The 17,592-nt window shown below is 39.3% G+C and overlaps 1 protein-coding gene across 8 annotated transcripts in view; it reads right to left on the bottom strand.

The window, feature by feature from the left end:
* The window catches only part of FBXO34 (F-box protein 34), an 82,040-nt gene that overhangs the window by 10,581 nt on the left and 53,867 nt on the right, over window positions 1-17,592 (bottom strand). Inside the window, exon 1 of one of the 8 annotated variants that reach the window (XM_086320573.1) lies at window positions 874-17,432. The exons of the other annotated variants lie outside the window; for them this stretch is intronic. The gene's annotated coding sequence lies outside the window, so the exon portion shown is untranslated. Of the gene's footprint in view, window positions 1-873; window positions 17,433-17,592 lie in introns of those variants that run through there. 8 annotated transcript variants of the gene reach the window in all.

Here is a 17,592-nt window from a genome sequence, read left to right on the forward strand (position 1 = left end):
TAAGACACAGTTACTGCCCTTGGTTGGTTTAGTCACTAAGTCATGTCCAGCTCTTGCAACCCCATGGACTGGGGCCTGCCAGGCTCCTCTGCCCATGGGATTCTCCAGGCAAGAATACTGGAGTGGGTTGCCATTTCCTTCTCCAGGGGATCTTCCTAACCCAGGGAGCGAACCCGGGTTTAAGGAGACAGTAAAATCAAATAGGCAATTACAATATACAGTGTGATATGTGTTAAAAGGGACAGTACAGGTGCTGTGAGAGTCCATGAGGGAAGAAGGTGGAGGGAGAGGACAGAGAAGGAAGGAGTGTGTGAAAGGAGGAGAGGGACCACCAGCACCAAGTTTAGTCTCAAGGGCACAGAAAACGGGCCAGAAAAGCCATGAAGGAAGATAAAAGTCCTAGGAGTTCAAAAGTTAGATGATGCTTTTTGGGAAACTGAGGCAGGTAAGAAATAATCAGCATCCCAGCTAAAAGACAGAAGTAAATGGATTAGAAACAAAAAACAGGCACGATTTTATGTAGCGACTGATTATAAATGGAGGTTGAGGGAGGGAGTCAAGGATGGCTCCTCATGGCTACAGCAACCTGATAAAGAGTGGCACCTTTTAGTGAGACGGCAACAACAGCAGGTGAGCTGTTAGTATGGAGCAGGGGAAAAGGTAAGTTCAGTTTTAAGAAATGCCGCATCCAAGTCTGGCCAGGACAAAGAGGAAAGGAACAAGACAGTTGCAATAGAAATTCAACGAGGATAAAGTTTTCTGGACAGAGATTATGATGTCTTTTTCCAGAATTTTCACGAGTATATACTGCATATCTTACTATTATAATCAGAAAAGATGCACATAAAAGTAAAGAGCAATCACACACTTTACCCAAGGCCATATAAAGAATTTTTTCCAGGGGACTTCCCTGGCTGTCCAATGGCTAGGACTCTGTTTTCACTTCTGGGGGCTGGGGTTCAATCCATGGTCAGGGAACTAAGATCCAACAAGCCACGCTGTGCAGCAGAAAAAAAAAAAAAAAAAAAAAATGAGTCCAGTTAGTGATGGAGATCCCCAGGTGCTCTGCTGTGAGGAACTGCAGCAGATGAACAGAAGAGAGTCAGAAATTCATGGAGTGAATGGCAGGTGAAAGTGAATGTTTGCAACTCTCTCATGAAGTCTGGCTATAAATGATCTTTGTACACAACTGTTACCTTAAGTCCTTTCCAGGAATAAAGTGAGATATAACAATGAATCAATTAAAACTTGAACAACTTTCCTCCTCCAGTAAAGGCCAAAATCTTTCTTTCAAGTAATTCCAGTATTCTTTATCAATTCAATTTCTGATTTCAGCTCAAAAAAGCTGGAAAAAACTCTAACCCAAACATACTGTACAATCTGAAAATGAAGCCATGGAAGAGAATTTAACTTTGCTTGGAGGGGGGTGGGGGGAGGAATGCCTAGACAAATGTTAGAGTCTAAAGAATCACACTAACTTGTCTACAGAGAAACGAACTTGATCACTGAGGAAATCAAATGGCAATACTGGAGTAGAGTGAGGAAAAGAACGAGATTTCTCTTAGTGCTAAGAGGCTTAGTGCTAAAAGGAAGCCTGACATCAAAGGCCTGTTTTCTAACTTTGGCCTTGCCTACCTAATCTGGTTGGAAGATAAGGTGTTTCCTGTTTCTTTCTACTTTATTAAAGTTTCAGGAATGCTAATTCCAAAGAGGAGTCATTTATCAGTATAATAGGAGCTACTCCTTATTTACAAAAGACTAGAGAAATAAAAAAGTATGTTTTCCTTTAGAGGATGAAAAAAAGTAGACAGTAAATAAATCACTGTTCTTTAAAAATGTAAATGCTTCCAGAGAACATCTTATTATGATGGCCTTCTTCACTGAACCATTACAGAAAGGAATAGCTGCTTCAGCAAAGTACTAAAATGGCTTTTGAAGCCCACAGGTAGATAGTAGTAGAATTAAGATCAGAATTAGATAAGTCTCTTGGATCTATATATTTTTTTGCTACAAAAATTAAAAATTAAAATCCTAGGTTCAATTATGACACAAAATTAAATAATCTGACAGCATCTATTCAAAGAGCTTCTATCTTTCAAATTGGGATCAGTTTTTCTTAAGTGCCACATAAAACTTCTACTCAGAACTGTGATGACTTAAGCAGATGTGTCATAAGAAGCCACACTAACCTACAAGTATGAAGAACTGCTTCTATGGCTATTAAAGCAGAAAAAAATGCCAAGATCAGGAGGGTGTGAATACAGGCAGAGACAAAAAAAAGACTCCCACTAACCTCTAAGCATTGACTGAATGCATCCAACTCTCAGTGTATTTTAACAACAAAACAGAACAAACTCTAACACAGAAAAGACCATATTTCTCAAACTGAGCTCCAAAATATTTGGGACTGGCTTTTTTTCAGGAGGGTGTTCACTCCTTTTTTTTAAAAGTAATACTGTCTAGAGTCATTTCATGGGAACTTTGAACTTCTCTTGGAAGGACTGGATGGTTACTAGTGTATAATTTAATGGAAAAATCTTTTACTGTCTTTTAATATTATACTTATTTTTCCTAATTCCAATATTTCTTACAGAAAACAAAGGAAGACTTCTATTTTTTTACATAGAAAATTGTTACTTCTTTGAATGTGCTAGTGCTTTCTTAAAACTTTGAAATCAATCATTCTTCCATACATATTTTATGTGAATTTATATTTTTAAGGCAATAGCAATTTTTTACATCATTTGCATATGCAGTATATTCAAAGAAATAATCAGAACTTTAACATGTGTCCTATTTTGATTAAAATGTAACTTGGACATAAGGATGTCATCTTCTTTAGGGAATAAATGTTAGAGAGTCTAAGGCCAGTCATGAACACAGTTTAAAAACCCATTAGTTGCCAAATAACATTTCCTAGGAAAATAAATCAGAACAGCAACTAATTCTCAAGTGTAAATGCAGCACCCACACTGTGCCTGTCTGCCAGTGTACTCATACCACTCCATCCTGAGCCTCAATCTTGAGCCAAGCAACCTAACAGCCCACTGGGCACAAGTTGGCCCGATAACACTGTTATAAACAACTAAATTTTATTTTTAATTTTATTAAAGTACAGCTGATCTACAATGTTGCTTTAGTTCTACTGTACAGCAAAGTATACCAGTTAGACATATACATGTATCTACTCTTTTTTAGGTTCTTTTTCCATATTGGTCATTACAGAGTATTAAGAAGAGGTTCCTGTGTTATATAGTAGGTCCTTATTAAATATCTATTTCTATATACTAAACCACTAAATTTAAAAATGGTTTATCCCTCAGGAAGGAGGGAAAAGGTAAAAATTCAGGATAACAAATACTAAAGCATCAAGCAAAATAGTTTGCTTCCATTATCGATGAAGACAAATGTAAGATTCTTGTCAGCAATCCTGGGTGGAGGTGAAAGCAGGGAGGGGATGACTTGACCTCCAGTGTTTATCAAAGAAAGCCGCCTAAATCTCAGTCCTGCCCAGCTGTTTAGTAATTCTTCTACCACATCCCTGTATACTTTGTTGAATCAAGACTGCAGTTGCAGTCTTCACTGGGTGGTCAAGGTTTAAGAATTACCACGTGTAAAGAAATGAAGTTTATGATCAATAGAAAACAGAGAAAGTTGCTTTGTGGCTGTTATTGGAGCTTATCACAGCCGGTTTAAATACTGAAGTGAAAAATGAGTATTTTTCCAATGGGAAATGTGAGAAATCTACACTACAGAAAGCCAATAGTTAGGCACTGAGGAGACCAAATTGTTATGTTACGACAAAAATCACATACTGGGTTTTATGTAGTTGTGCTTTTGAACTGTGGTGTTGGAGAAGACTCTTGAGAGTCCCTTGGACTGCAAGGAGATCCAACCAATCCACTGTGAAGGAGATCAGCCCTGGGATTTCTTTAAAAGGAATGATGCTAAAGCTGAAACTCCAGTACTCTGGCCACCTCATGCGAAGAGTTGACTCATTGGAAAAGACTCTGATGCTGGGAGGGATTGGGGGCAGAAGGAGAAGGGGACGACAGAGGATGAGATGGCTGGATGGCATCACTGACTCGATGGACATGGGTCTCAGTGAACTCCGGGAGTTGGTGATGGACAGGGAGGCCTGGTGTGCTGTGATTCATGGGGTCACAAAGAGTCGGACACAACTGAGTGACTGATCTGATCTGATAACACATCTCATATAAAACTTTTCTTTGAGTACACAAAGTAATCATGTTTACATTTAGCTACCTTCCAAAGGCCTGGAAGTAGCTAATGATCAACCAAACAGTATCAGAGTAACTTTTAATCCTACTAGCCAACACTAAAGGTGGGCAGAGGGGAGAAGAGAAAAAAATATATTATTACAGAAAATCTAAACTAAGAAACTCCAGTACTCTTGCCTGGAAAATCCTATGGATGGAGGAGCCTGGTAGGCTGCAGTCCATGGGGTCGCGAAGAGTCGGACACAACTGAGTGACTTCACTTTCACTTTTCACTTTCATGCACTGGAGAAGGCAATGGCAACCCACTCCAGTGCTCTTGCCTGGAAAATCCCATGGGCAGAGGAGCCTGGTAGGCTGCAGTCCATGGGGTCTCGAAGAGTCAGACACAACTGAGCAACTTCCCTTTCACTTTTCACTTTCATGCACTGGAGAAGGAAATGGCAACCCACTCCAGTGTTCTTGCCTGGAGAATCCCAGGGACGGGGAGCCTGGTGGGCTGTCGCCTATGGGGTCGCACAGAGTCGGACACGACTGAAGCGACCTAGCAGCAGCAGCAGCAGCAGCAGCGATAGGCAGAAATCACTAGCAGATCTTGTTTAGTGAAAGAAGCTCCATTATTTTCTAAATACCAAAGGCAGCCAGCAAAAATAACATTGTGCTGTGAAATTTTTAAACCTGGCTACTCTCTGTGCAAAAGTACTTTCTTTGACCTTCCTCAAAAAGCAGCTTTGGACCTGTTCACACAACTGGGCAAAGGACGAGTTTATATAGAATTCGACCTAGGGAACTCTGTGGATATAATTTCACTAAGATGTAAGCCCCCAAGGACAGGGACCCTTGTCTACCTGGTATACCACTACTGCCCTAGAATTTTACTGAAAAAACGTTCGTTGGATTTGAATGATGTGTTCTACATTATACAGCCTGAATCTGGAAACCAGAGAGAGGATCAACATCCGTCCCTACTGCACAAGCACCGCAAGTGGCTGGCCATAGCCTGCTGGATTCAACACGGCACTAGCGGCAAGAAGAATGTGTGGCAAGTGTCTCAGAAAACAAAACTGCTATTTGTTAAAACGATTTATTATACTATTATTTTCTAAAGCATTACCTAAAAATTAAGTTACTAAAGATCCATCTGGAATACTATTGAAAAAATCAGGTTTTTTTCCCCACTGCAGATATATATGAAGAATAAATTCAATTACACTTATCAGCTATGATTAGAAAGGGAATTCAAATTCAGCTCACCTGAGGAGCACTGAGCCTGACAAGATGTGAAGAGAGTAAAGAAGATAGTAAGAATGTATTAGTTCTCTAATGTATTAGTTATCTGGTCACTTTTAGACTCACTGAATAAAGTCTCTCCTATTAACCCCACCACAGATACTGTCATTAACTTCTCTGTGAGCTGCTCCGACCACTAGGCCTGAGATTGATCTATCACTCTCCAGTTCACCAGTTTCAGCTTCTTGCTTTAAATGAAATACCAAAGACATGATGGGGTTTTTCTAAACAAATTAATTCTTTCCATAAACAAACAAAAATACTCATATAATACATATTAACAGGAATATCTGGAAGGTCATCAAAGATATCAAGTGGGCACCACAACCCAGTGAATAATACTCAAATGTAAAAATGCAGGTTAAGAAATAGGACTTACTGTAAACTACAAAACTCAACAATATCAGATCACCTTCCAAGCCTCCCTTCTACAAGTTTACCAAAAAAAAAAAAAAAGCACAATTTTGAAACTAAGGTCTTCAGTAAGTAATCCCACAGTTAACTACACTAAGCAGACACAGTTTTGACCCAGAAATGATTTTTAATCAATCATATTTTTTTGCCCAGAAATGACTTTTTGAATTAATTGTATAAGTTCATTAAAAGAAATGACTTATATAAGCAAATAAGACTTTAAAACAGCAATTAATAATATACAAGTAGGCAAGTACACACTAATTACAAGGCATATTTATCCCTAATAATTATTTCTTGCTAGGAAATAACCACCAGTAAGCAATCTAAGACAATTTCATAAGCTGATGAACTAGGTGGGTCTGAAGTCATCCTGAAGTAATCAGCTACCCTACACAGCATATAGAACATCTCAACACCAAATCATGTACTATATTTAATCACTACTACAAAGTCAGAGAAAGAGAATATTAATTCAAAATAAAATATTTAATTCATTAAATGCATTAAGTAAAATTTTATTTCCTGACAGGTTTTGATTCAAAATAAACAGAAGGAATGATAGATATCACCATTTTCCAAATTTTACTGAATTAATGGATCTAGGCAATGATTATCAGTAGCTGCTAACATCACGAAACTGAAACACAACCAGACATTACATACTCCTGATGGGGGGAAAAAAGACACTTAAAAAAATTCAGTTCTATTCTTTAGCACTAGTCTCAGAGGAAATACAGGAGACAGAAAAAGTTAATATATATGTGTGCATGTATGTATGTGATTTTAAGTCCTCATCCCTTAGATATACATCCTAAAAACTTTTAAGCTTAAATGATACGTTTTCAAAACAACATGGGAGAAGGAATTCCCTGGTGGTCTGGTGGTTAAGACTTTGACTTCCAATGCAGGGGGTACGGAGCCAAAAAAAATAACACAAACACAGAAGCAATATTATAACAAATTCAATAAAGACTTTTAAAATGGTCCACATTAAAAAAAAAAAGGTGGAGAAGTGGTTCAGAGTACAGATCAAGCAAGATTGGCAATTAGATGACAAATTATTGAAATTATTGCTATTGAGCAATAGCAAAGTGGGGTTTATCATTCTATTATTTCTGTATTTGTTCAGTTCAGTCACTCAGTCATATCTGACTCTTTGCAACCCCGTGGACTGCAGTACGCCAGGCTTCCCTGTCCATCACTAACTCCCGGAGCTTACTCAAACTCATGTCCGTTGAGTCGGTGATGCCATCCAACCATCTCTGTATTTGTTACCTAACTAAATATTCTCAGAATTACTGTTTTTTTAAAAGGAGAAATAAATAAATGGAAGCATCTGAAAACGATAGATGGATGAGTCCAGAAATGTCCATTATGCACACACAGTTGAACTGCATACCCTCTGATTTAGAGGGAGAAAACTGGAATTCACAGGTTCCCTGGTTAGGGAGCTCTGCAGGGATTATTGTTAAATCCGTCCCAGATAAGCCCCAGGCTGTTTGATGCAGTACTCCTTCCTGGTTCAGACCCAGGGCACCAACCAACAGAAGTTCTTCACGCCCTTTACTGAAAACTGAACAGGAAATAAACCAGAAGGCACAAAAAAGATAAGAAAAGAGAGACGAACACACAGGCAGTCAAAAAAGAACTGAAAGACAACAGTGGTCAAGACCAAGCAACTCATTTCTCAAACGAATATGACTTCCAGGCCCTCATTCTGTAACCTAAATGTGCAGCTTAATGCCTGAATCTGCCTCGCAAAAAATGCTCTTAACTTTCACAACTTCAAAGAAAAACATAAACATTTAAATAAATACATGTGAAATTTTGCTATTTAAAGATATCTTATTGCAAATTCTCTTCTAACAACAGTCACCCCCCACATTCACTCATGGGGAAGAGGGAAATTATATTATTAATATTAAAATATTAATATTATTAATAATGTAACCATTGATATTTACTGAGTACTTAAGCTGTAAACTATGGAGTTTGATTTTGTATGTATATGTATTAATTTCATCTTCAGGACAATTGTATGAGATACATAAAATTACTATTATTATTTATTATTCCCATTTCACAAATGTGGAAGCTAACCGTGTGGAAGCTGACCAACTAAGTATAACAAATACTAAATGCTAGGTCATTTCTTTGGGGGGGCGCTTTGCCACGTGGCACGTGAGGATCTTAGTTCTCCGACCAGGGATCAAACCTGTGCCCTCTGCAGTGGAAACACAAAGCCCTAACCTCTGGGCTACCAGGGAATTCCTGCTGGGTCATTTTTAAAATGTGCTTCATAATATTTTATATGAGGCCATGTATGTGTATATACACATATATTTATATAACAATTAGTAAAACAATCAAATGATTTGTCTACAAGTCACTAAATGGTCTGTACAGAGGTTCCTAATTACAAGTACAGTATATTTACAACTGTCACAGACAACAGTCACTTTAAGTTCATTTTAATAGAAATGTTTCTCTTGCCCAGGAAATAATCAAAGACCCAGAGATAACTGAACATACACAGATCCAAGCTGAACAAAAAGCCAAAGAAAAAGCTACATACCATCAACTCCTTAAGAGTATATCCCTGTCTGAAATTTTATAAATCCCTCATTGGGTCAAGTACAGATCACTTTACACAAAGGAATTCCAAGAAAAATGCCAGAATTATTCTACAGTAGTATCCTCGTCTCCCACATCTTCATCAATCCGGACTCCAAATACAGGGGGAAATAATGTTAAGGAACTCCTTTGAAAGAAAACACCTGCCCTTAGGGGTTGTACCAGATCATTAATGGATCCATCTAACTTGCTAGGTGGGACACCCAGTTTGACAAGGCAACCTCCCCACTCAGGGGACTATTTCATAGTCTCAGAAATAAGCCCCAAATTCCACCTTACCTCCCACAAGAAAAGTTGTGCCACATGATCTCCTTTTTCTCTACAAAGCCTCAACATCTTCTCAGTCATCTAAGGTTGAAAACTCAGCACACTGATTCTCAAATTTCTTGGAACCTGGATCCTTTTCAGAATCTGAGAAAAGGTCTGAGTTCTCTGCCCCAGAAAAGTGCCAGAATATCCACAAAAACAATTTTGGACAGAATTTTGGGGAAATCTCAGGGCTTATGATTAAATAGCTGCTGCTTTGGTTCCTCCTTCTCCTTTGCCTTCACCTTCACAGTAGCCATCTGACCTTTCTTCCCCACTTTATCACTCTTTAACCATAGGAGCTACTGAAACGGAACTGGGTCCCTCCCTGCCTAGGTCTCATCCTCAGCGACAGCCCTACCCATCAACGTTACCATAAGCCTTGTCTGAATTCTCAGAATACTCTCCTGGGTCCCTTACCGTGTCTACCTTGTCTTCATCTCCCCTACTACACTGTAAAGCTCCTGAAAGGTAAGAATAATCTTACTCCTTTCTGTATCTCTTATAGAGCATGCAGCAAAGTGCCCTGCACATGCCAAGCGTTTTCATGAGCATGAATGTCAAGCCTGAGGACTTAAAAGAAGCCAGCCGATCCTGGAACATTAGGAGTGTCTGACTAATCAATGCTTGGGCAGCCCAGGAAGTTGATGCAACTAAGCAGCTCCACCCATCATTTCCTGATCTAGTGCCCTGCTCTCTCAGAGATGGGAGGTGTGTGAGGTGGAGACGCAGAGGCTCTCCAGCCCATGGTCAGTTTTCTGTAAAACAAAAAGTACTTGGGCTTGAGCAGCAGCATTTTTCCAGCGCTCTAGTTACCTAAGACATTCCTATGCAGTATCAGCTTTTAAAGAAAATCCTGCTCACCAGCCATGCACACACATTTCCACGTACTGTCACTTTAGCTACAATAAAAACTTCCATGTTACTAAGAACCTCCAGAACAGAACAATCTAGATATGCAGGCATTCAGCTATGAGTTAGGCAACCTCTGTCTCATTTTCAAAGCCCCAGCCACATCCTTTAAATACTAAAATATATAGATTCTAAGTTTTGGTAAGAAACACTGTGAAGTCTCCACATGATTCTTTAGGATATTAAACACAGCTGTCTAAGGACATGTTTACTTATAGATTAAAAAAAAAAACAATATCAGTGTTAACAAAACTGATGATAAACAGGCTCCTGCACATCCAAACTAGAAAGAGGACACAAAGAAAATTTTTAAACTTCCATCTTTAAGGTATATAAAAGCATAAACTATGTCCTATTATAATGTTTTGGTTATTTCTGTGTATATATATTATACACATAACGTACATAGAAATATAAGTATATATATTATATACATAACTTACACAAAGTATACAATATATATATTACGTATATATATTATATACGTAACTTACACAGAAATATATGTAACTTACACTAAAAAAACACCATAATGATTTAATTACTTCAATAGAAAGCCCTAACTTCCCTGGTTCTAAATTAGTTATATAAAGTATGCAGAATTCACACCCAGAACCGTGAGGTACTTCAATTATTAACAAAGCAACCACAAAGGAAAACCTGATCAGATTTCAGTGCTGGGTTAAATAGATGCAAAACTACAGATACCAAACAGCAAAGCCAAACAAAACTCTCTCCCCTAAATTTTTATTAACAAGCTTATTCCTCTGTCCTATTGCCCAATCTTATATACAAGATTATTAGTACAATAACATAACAGTAATCCTAATTCACAAACTGCTAGAATTTGTGACTCATGGGTATAATTCTTGCTTTCCATCCTCAAAGCAGGATCCTCAAAGCAGGATCCTACTCGCTAGGCAAGATGGCCCTGTAGCTAACAAACCAGTCCATTGGAAAAAGAAAACAAACATCTTTCCTAAATGTAACTGCACCTGAGCTGCAAGGAATGTTTTGTATCTACAAAGCACTTTCATAAAGATCTCACTTAGCCCTCTTTCTGTTCTTCAGCTTATTTGCAGGTTGGGGCCTTTGTGCCAGCTGCTCCTTTCTCCCCAATCTCTGCATGCCTACCTATCCCCTTGAGGTCCTCATGTCACCACAAACTTCATATTCCTCTGTGTTTTTGTAGTTCACAGCCCGCAACGACTGTGCGAAAAAGGAGATAAAAGCCCAGAAACTGAAACCTGCTCAAGATCACAGTAGTGATGTAGTCATTATTTCAGAGGTCAACATCTTCTGATACGCTAAAAATTTAAAACATCATATTTTAAGTTATAAAAGATTTAAATAAATAAAGAGGCTCACCAAGTTCTCTTTTTTGAAAACATTCTTCAATATGTTTTACTTCAGGAACTGACACTCAGTCCCATCTTGTATTAAACATCTTGTATTAAACTTCCCTCCCAGTTTTAAGACAATCTAAAAAAGCTCTGTATCCAAAACATCTTCTACTGTGATTAGCAAAGAACTAAAAATGTCCCGGGAGCAACCAAAAGCTAACATGCATCACCTGAGAGGTGACAGTGCTAAGACCAGGTTCAAATGTAAGCAGACTTTGGTGGTGGCGGCTTAGCCGCTAAGTTGTGTGCAACTCTTGCAGCCCCATGGACTGTAGCCTGCCAAGCTCCTCTGTCCATGGGATTCTCTAGGCAACAACCAGAGTGAGTTGCCATTTCCTTCTCCAGGGGGATCTTCTCGACCCAGGGATCGAACCCGGGTCTCCTGCATTGCAAGCAGACTCTTTACCGACTGAGCTACAAGGGAAGAGAGTAGACACTTTAACATCAGCCTATTCAGGACTTCCCTGGTGGTCCAGTGCTTAGGAATCGGCCTGCCAATGCAGGGGACACGGGTTTGATTCCTGGTGTGGGAAGATTCCACGTACTGAGAGGCAACTAAGCCCACACACCTAGAGCCCATGCTCTGCAGCAAGAGAAGCCACCGCAGTGAGAAGACCTCACACCACAACCAAGAGTGGCTGCTAGAGAAAGCCTGCGTGCAGCAACAAACACCTAGCGCAGCTGGAAATAAATAAATAAAAAGTCAACACTTCGTTCTCTTTAAAAAAAAAACCCCTCTATTCAGGGTTGCACACAACACTGAATGTCGTCATGGAGGGTAATATTCACTCTAATTCTTACTTTTACTGAGCGGAATGTTTATGTGAGAAAAATATTAAAACACTAATGCATGATTAAATAGAATATTCTTCAGTTCCTGAATTTGCTTGGAAAATAATTATTTAATACCTACAGATATGCTCCAATGTTTGAAACTCTAATTCAAAATGAAAGCCAAATAATGTTAACAAAGGTTTCAGCAGCAGTTCAAATGGAGAAAAAGTACTGTGAGTAACCACCGCATCTTTAAAACCTGACAAACACAAAAGAATCTGCAGACTGAATGTCAGCATTTGTACTGCATGTGTCAATTTAGCTTCCAAACTTTATTCAAAGTAACATCAAAAAATACTGAAGTATTGTATACATCATGTACCTATTTTCTCTTGATAGTTGTGTAAATCGAGGAGCATACAAAGTTTACTAGTTTTGTTCATATATATTTAATTACATTATAATGTAAAAAAATTTTCAATTCTACTCATACTGAAGGGCCTCAATAAATTTCTTCCTTTGGATGGTATTCATACGTTCTTCAAATTTACAAGATACTGCTCCCAAGACCAGAAGTTGTACAGTGAAAAAGAGGATGACAGCAGCATAGGAAAAACTATTAATGTATTTGTAAGTACATACCACAGTGATTTGATTAAAACTACAGAAAAGGCTGGCCTATCATCCAGACAGGCAACGCTGGTGATGCACTCAAACTGCTACTTTCTAGACGGGCATAGAGAGAGAAGGCCCCTTAACTTTGAGGATTTTCACCAATCCTAAACCTAAAAAATTCACCTTTGGTGAATTTTCTTCCATTTCACAAGTATAGAACCATTTCCAGTCTCTAATTTGAATGTTCAAGTAATTATTTCTGGGCTTCCCTGGTAACCCAGTGGGTAAGAATCCACCTACCAATGCAGGGGACACAGGTCTGATCCCTGATCCGGGAAGATTCCCATGCCAAGGAGCAACTAAGCCCATGTGTCACAACGACAAAGCCTCGCTCTAGAGCCCAGGAGCTGAAACGACTGAAGCTGGAGCACCCTACAGCCTGTGCTCTGCACCAGAAGAAGCCACCGCCATAAGCAGCCCATGCACCTCAAGGAAGAGAAGCACCGCTGGCCGCAATTAGAGAAAGCCCGTGCAAAGCAACAAAGACCCAGCACAGCCAAAAAGAAATACAATCATTTTTTAAAGGGTAATTATTTCTCCTTCTATTCAAATCTTACAGAACAGATCTTTCAATAATTCACTATTATCGAGCATATATTGAGCATGTACCAGGAAATCTTTCAGAAGTTGCAGGTATAACATTTGCCAAGTACAAAAATCCTCATTCTCATCAAACCTGGGTTCTAGGTGGGTGACATGAATAAAACACATATGATACATAAAGGTAAATATGGAGGGCAATGGAAGTGAGAGGTATGTGCATCTTGCACTAATGATATATTCAGGCATAAAAAAAGTGAAGTCGCTCAGTCGTGTCCAACTCTTTGCGACCCCGTGGACTGTAACCTATCAGGCTCCTCCCTCCATGGGATTCTCCCTCCATGGGATTCTCCAGGCAAGAATACTGGAGTGGGTTGCCATTTCCTTCTCCAGGGGATCTACCCGACCCAGGGATCAAACCGGGGTCTCCCACATTTCAGGCAAACGCTTTAACCTCTGAGCCACCAGGGAAGCCCTATTCAGGCATAAGATTTCAGAAACTGGAATACCTGAGTCCTCCATTTATACTGTCCCCTTTCTAGTATTAAACCAGGAGGTTGGAGTTATGTATGAAAAAGTGAAGAAAGAAGAAGACTCTAAGGAAGAATTCAGTTTAAGCTGATTAAGCAACAGTCAGTATTTCTCCCTCCCAAGAACTCATTCAATATAGGAAGATTCAGCCTCATCCCCCACCATTCTCTCTCCTAAAGGCAGAACAAACATGGCTTAAAATTTTGTTTTTAAGCTCCTCCTTAAGGCCTAATCAACTTCCACTTATTACATACTTTCTTCACCCGATTACCTAAATGGATTTTAACTTACTAGGTGTTCCTACTCTTCTGAGTTTCAACTAATTCCATTGACAGTTCTAAATCTAAGTGCTCATTTGCTAGATTATGGTTCTTCTAAAGATGTCTGATGGCATCCAAGAGTTCTCAACTCTCCCTAATTTTCTGAATCATCATACCTCAAAGTTGAAGAATATACTCACTTGAAAGAGAAGAGTGTACTTAACCATTCATTCTTGCCACAAATGTTATTATTCCATGGAATTAACCTGAATCATTTTTAAGGTTTAAGAATGGGATAATATAATTGGAGAAAGAATGCAAAATATGCAAGAATTTTAGAAATAAATTGCTTTTTAAAGACATTTTGTGCAATTCTCCACCAGTCCTTTCCTGGCCTTCCAGGCAGTGGTTTTCTGTCTTTCAGGGTAGATGCTCTACCCCATTCTCCAGGAACTTCTAAATACAATAAGTTCTGCTGTGTGGTATACTGATACACTGGGGAATGATTTGAGTAAGATATAAATTTCATGTTTGCTTATGTAGGATTTCTTCTGTAAGAAACAACAGCTGCTGCTGCTGCTAAGTCGCTTGAGTCATGTCCGATTCTGTGCAACCCCATAGATAGCAGCCCTAAAGGCTCCTCTGTCCCTGGGATTCTCCAGGTGAGAATACTGGAGTGGGTTGCCATTTCCTTCTCCAATGCATGCATGCATGGTAAGTCGCTTCAGTCGTGTCCGACTCTGTGCGACCCCATAGACGGGCAGCCCACCAGGCTCCTCTGTCCACAGGATTCTCTAAGCAAGAATACTGGAGTGGGTTGCCATTTCCTTCTCCAAGAAACAATAGGTGCACATACAAAAACTGCTCTCGGTTGATGCCAGCAGCATAGGGCACACACACATGCACAGAACTCAAACATCTTTTTTAAAACTTTTAAAAAACAGATGCACCATCTGTACTCTTTTCCTGGAAATTTGAAATATTCTGCCCAAGTTAGCTATGATGCCTCAGGGCTCCTCAAACAGTTTGGGAACTAACAGTCTAGGCTCCCCACACCCCCAGGGGTAACGGTTAATAAATTAACCAACACACTGCCCAAAGTGGCTAGCCCCCAACCTTTCAGATTTGTAAACTGACTATCTGAAATCTCTGCTTGGATATCTAATAAGCATCTCAAACTTTCCTTTTTTCCTGATATAACAATTAAACTTATGCTTTTAGGGGGTTCATCATTATCCATACAGAAAATGATTTGGCTAGTCTAAAATCAATTATACTTTGATTTTCCTAAGCTCTTTAATTCTACTCATAAGCTAAAAGATTAGATAAAATCAGGGTAGATGTTTCAGGTGACAAATCTCAAATCACAATCTATCTTTTTTTCTTCCCACCAACGTTCTTCTCAGATCTTAGCTTTAAACCAACTGTTAAGGAAAATCTCTAAAGACACAGGCCCCAAACAACATTGTCCCATAGAAAGATCTAAGACAAGGCACTTCAAAATCTAACCACAACATGTTTATACCAAAGATTACCTGTGGTCCCCACCTACACAATTTGGCCCAAATCTAAAAGTTACTTTTTGGTGATTAACCCTGGTGGCCGAGTGGTTAAGACTCAGCTCCCACTAAAGGGGTAGCAAATCTGATCCCTAGTCAAGGAACTAAGATCCTCCATGCTATGTGGTGCATCAAGTAAATAAGTAAATATCACTTCTAACCTTCACCTTCTTTGATTCTCTAGTCCCCTAGACCTTCTCCACCAGTCATCTTCAATGTGGACTAGAGGGTGGAGTGTGGTAATCATATTAATGAGCCTTATTAATAGGAAGCTACTTGATCATCCTCAAGCAGCAAGTAGAGCCCACCAAGATTTGTTTGGAAGTGATGGAGCCTCTCAACTCCAGATTTTAGATTTTACTTCTTCTCCTTTGCAAACTACCTCAGTTCTATTTTGTGCGCGCTGAGAATGTTTAGACACACCCTGAGCCGGCCTGCAGTCTCACCTATGAAGAGGTATTTGGATTGTTTTTAGGTCCTTTTGAAAAGTAATGGAGTTGGCTCCTTGTTACTAGGGTGATGAGAGCCCTAGAAACAGATATAATTTCCAAATGAAAATTCAAAGCATTCTGTAGCTTTGTTTTTTTTAATCAGGAATGAGGTAGGAGGACCAGCAGAGGCAGTTATGGAGTATATTTATAAACATGTAAAGGAGTATGCTTCTTAACTCTGAATAACAAGATTTTAAATTGCTTAATTTACAGGAACAAATGAAGGGACTAAGAGGACTGAAGAAAGTAAACGTCTGTTGTTGTTGTCTCTAAGTAGTGTCCGACTCTTTGCGACCCCACAGACTGCAGCATGACAGGCTTCCCTAAACTCATGTCTGTTGAGTTGATGATGCCATTCAACCATCTTTTCCTCTGTTGCCCCCTTCGCCTCCTGCCTTCAATCCTTCCCAGCATGCTAGAGTGTATGTTAACATGCACAGCTCTACACCATCACTGAACTTGGCACTATAGAAATGTCCAGAACAGAGGTTCTCAGATTGGTTTTCTGACTGGTCTGAATGGGAGGAAAAATCCACTGAAGTAACCAAGAATCAACCAAAGCACCAGTATTATAGTACCAAGCCCAATCTTCCAAAACATTAACAGTTTAAAGGAGAGATGCCACATCTTAATAAATTCTTAAAAGAAAATAATATTCCAGCACCTATTCCTAATTCTAAAAAATAGTTCTTAGCAAACTAGAGATAGAGTAAAAGTTTATCTTAACAAAAGGATTCTACCAGAAATTTACAGAAAATAGCATACACACTAGCAAAACATTAAAAATACTCCCTCTCAGAATCAAGAATGAAGATGCCAGCCATCATATTACCAAAAAAAAAAAGATTGAAACATTGAAAGAAAATCTGTAATTATTTGCACACTACATGTTACGGTGCTTTCAAATTAAACAATCACATTAAAAACTATTTGGTTTAATAGTACAAAAACTTATTATATAAAAGATCAAAATTAAAAACAAAAACAGAACATTTTAAAAAGAATTACCACATGACCCAGCATTCCAACTCCTAAGTATGTACCCAAAAGAGGTACTTAAAAAAATACTGTGCACAAGTTTATAGCAGCACTACACTTGAATAGCCAAAGGGGAAAACAACCCAGATTTCCACCAGTGGATGAACAGATAAATCATAATATAAAGAAAAAATGGATTATTATTTAATAATTGACACGGGTTCAACCCCTGATCTGGAAAGATCCCACAAGCTGCAGAGCCTGTGTGTGCGGGAATGCCAAATCGCTTCAGCCATGTCTTGACTCTTTGCGACCCTATGAACTTGTAGCCCACCAGGTTCCTCTGTCCATGGGATTCTCTAGGCAAGAACATTAGAGTGGGCTGCCATGCCCTCCTCCAAGGGATCTTCCTGATTCAGGGGTCAAACCCAGGTCTCCTGCATTGCAGGCAGATTCTTTACCATCTGAGCCACCAGGGGAGCCCCAACTAAGCCTGTGCACCACAACTGTTGAGCCTGTGCCCCAGAGCCTGGGAGCTGCAACTACTGAGCCTGCGTGCAGCCACTACAGAGCCTGTGTTCCGC

This window comes from Bos grunniens, chromosome 10 (genome assembly GCF_055505025.1).
Source record: "Bos grunniens cultivar Pamir isolate PY7600 chromosome 10, Bosgru_T2T1.0, whole genome shotgun sequence".
Taxonomy (NCBI): Eukaryota; Metazoa; Chordata; class Mammalia; order Artiodactyla; family Bovidae; genus Bos; species Bos grunniens.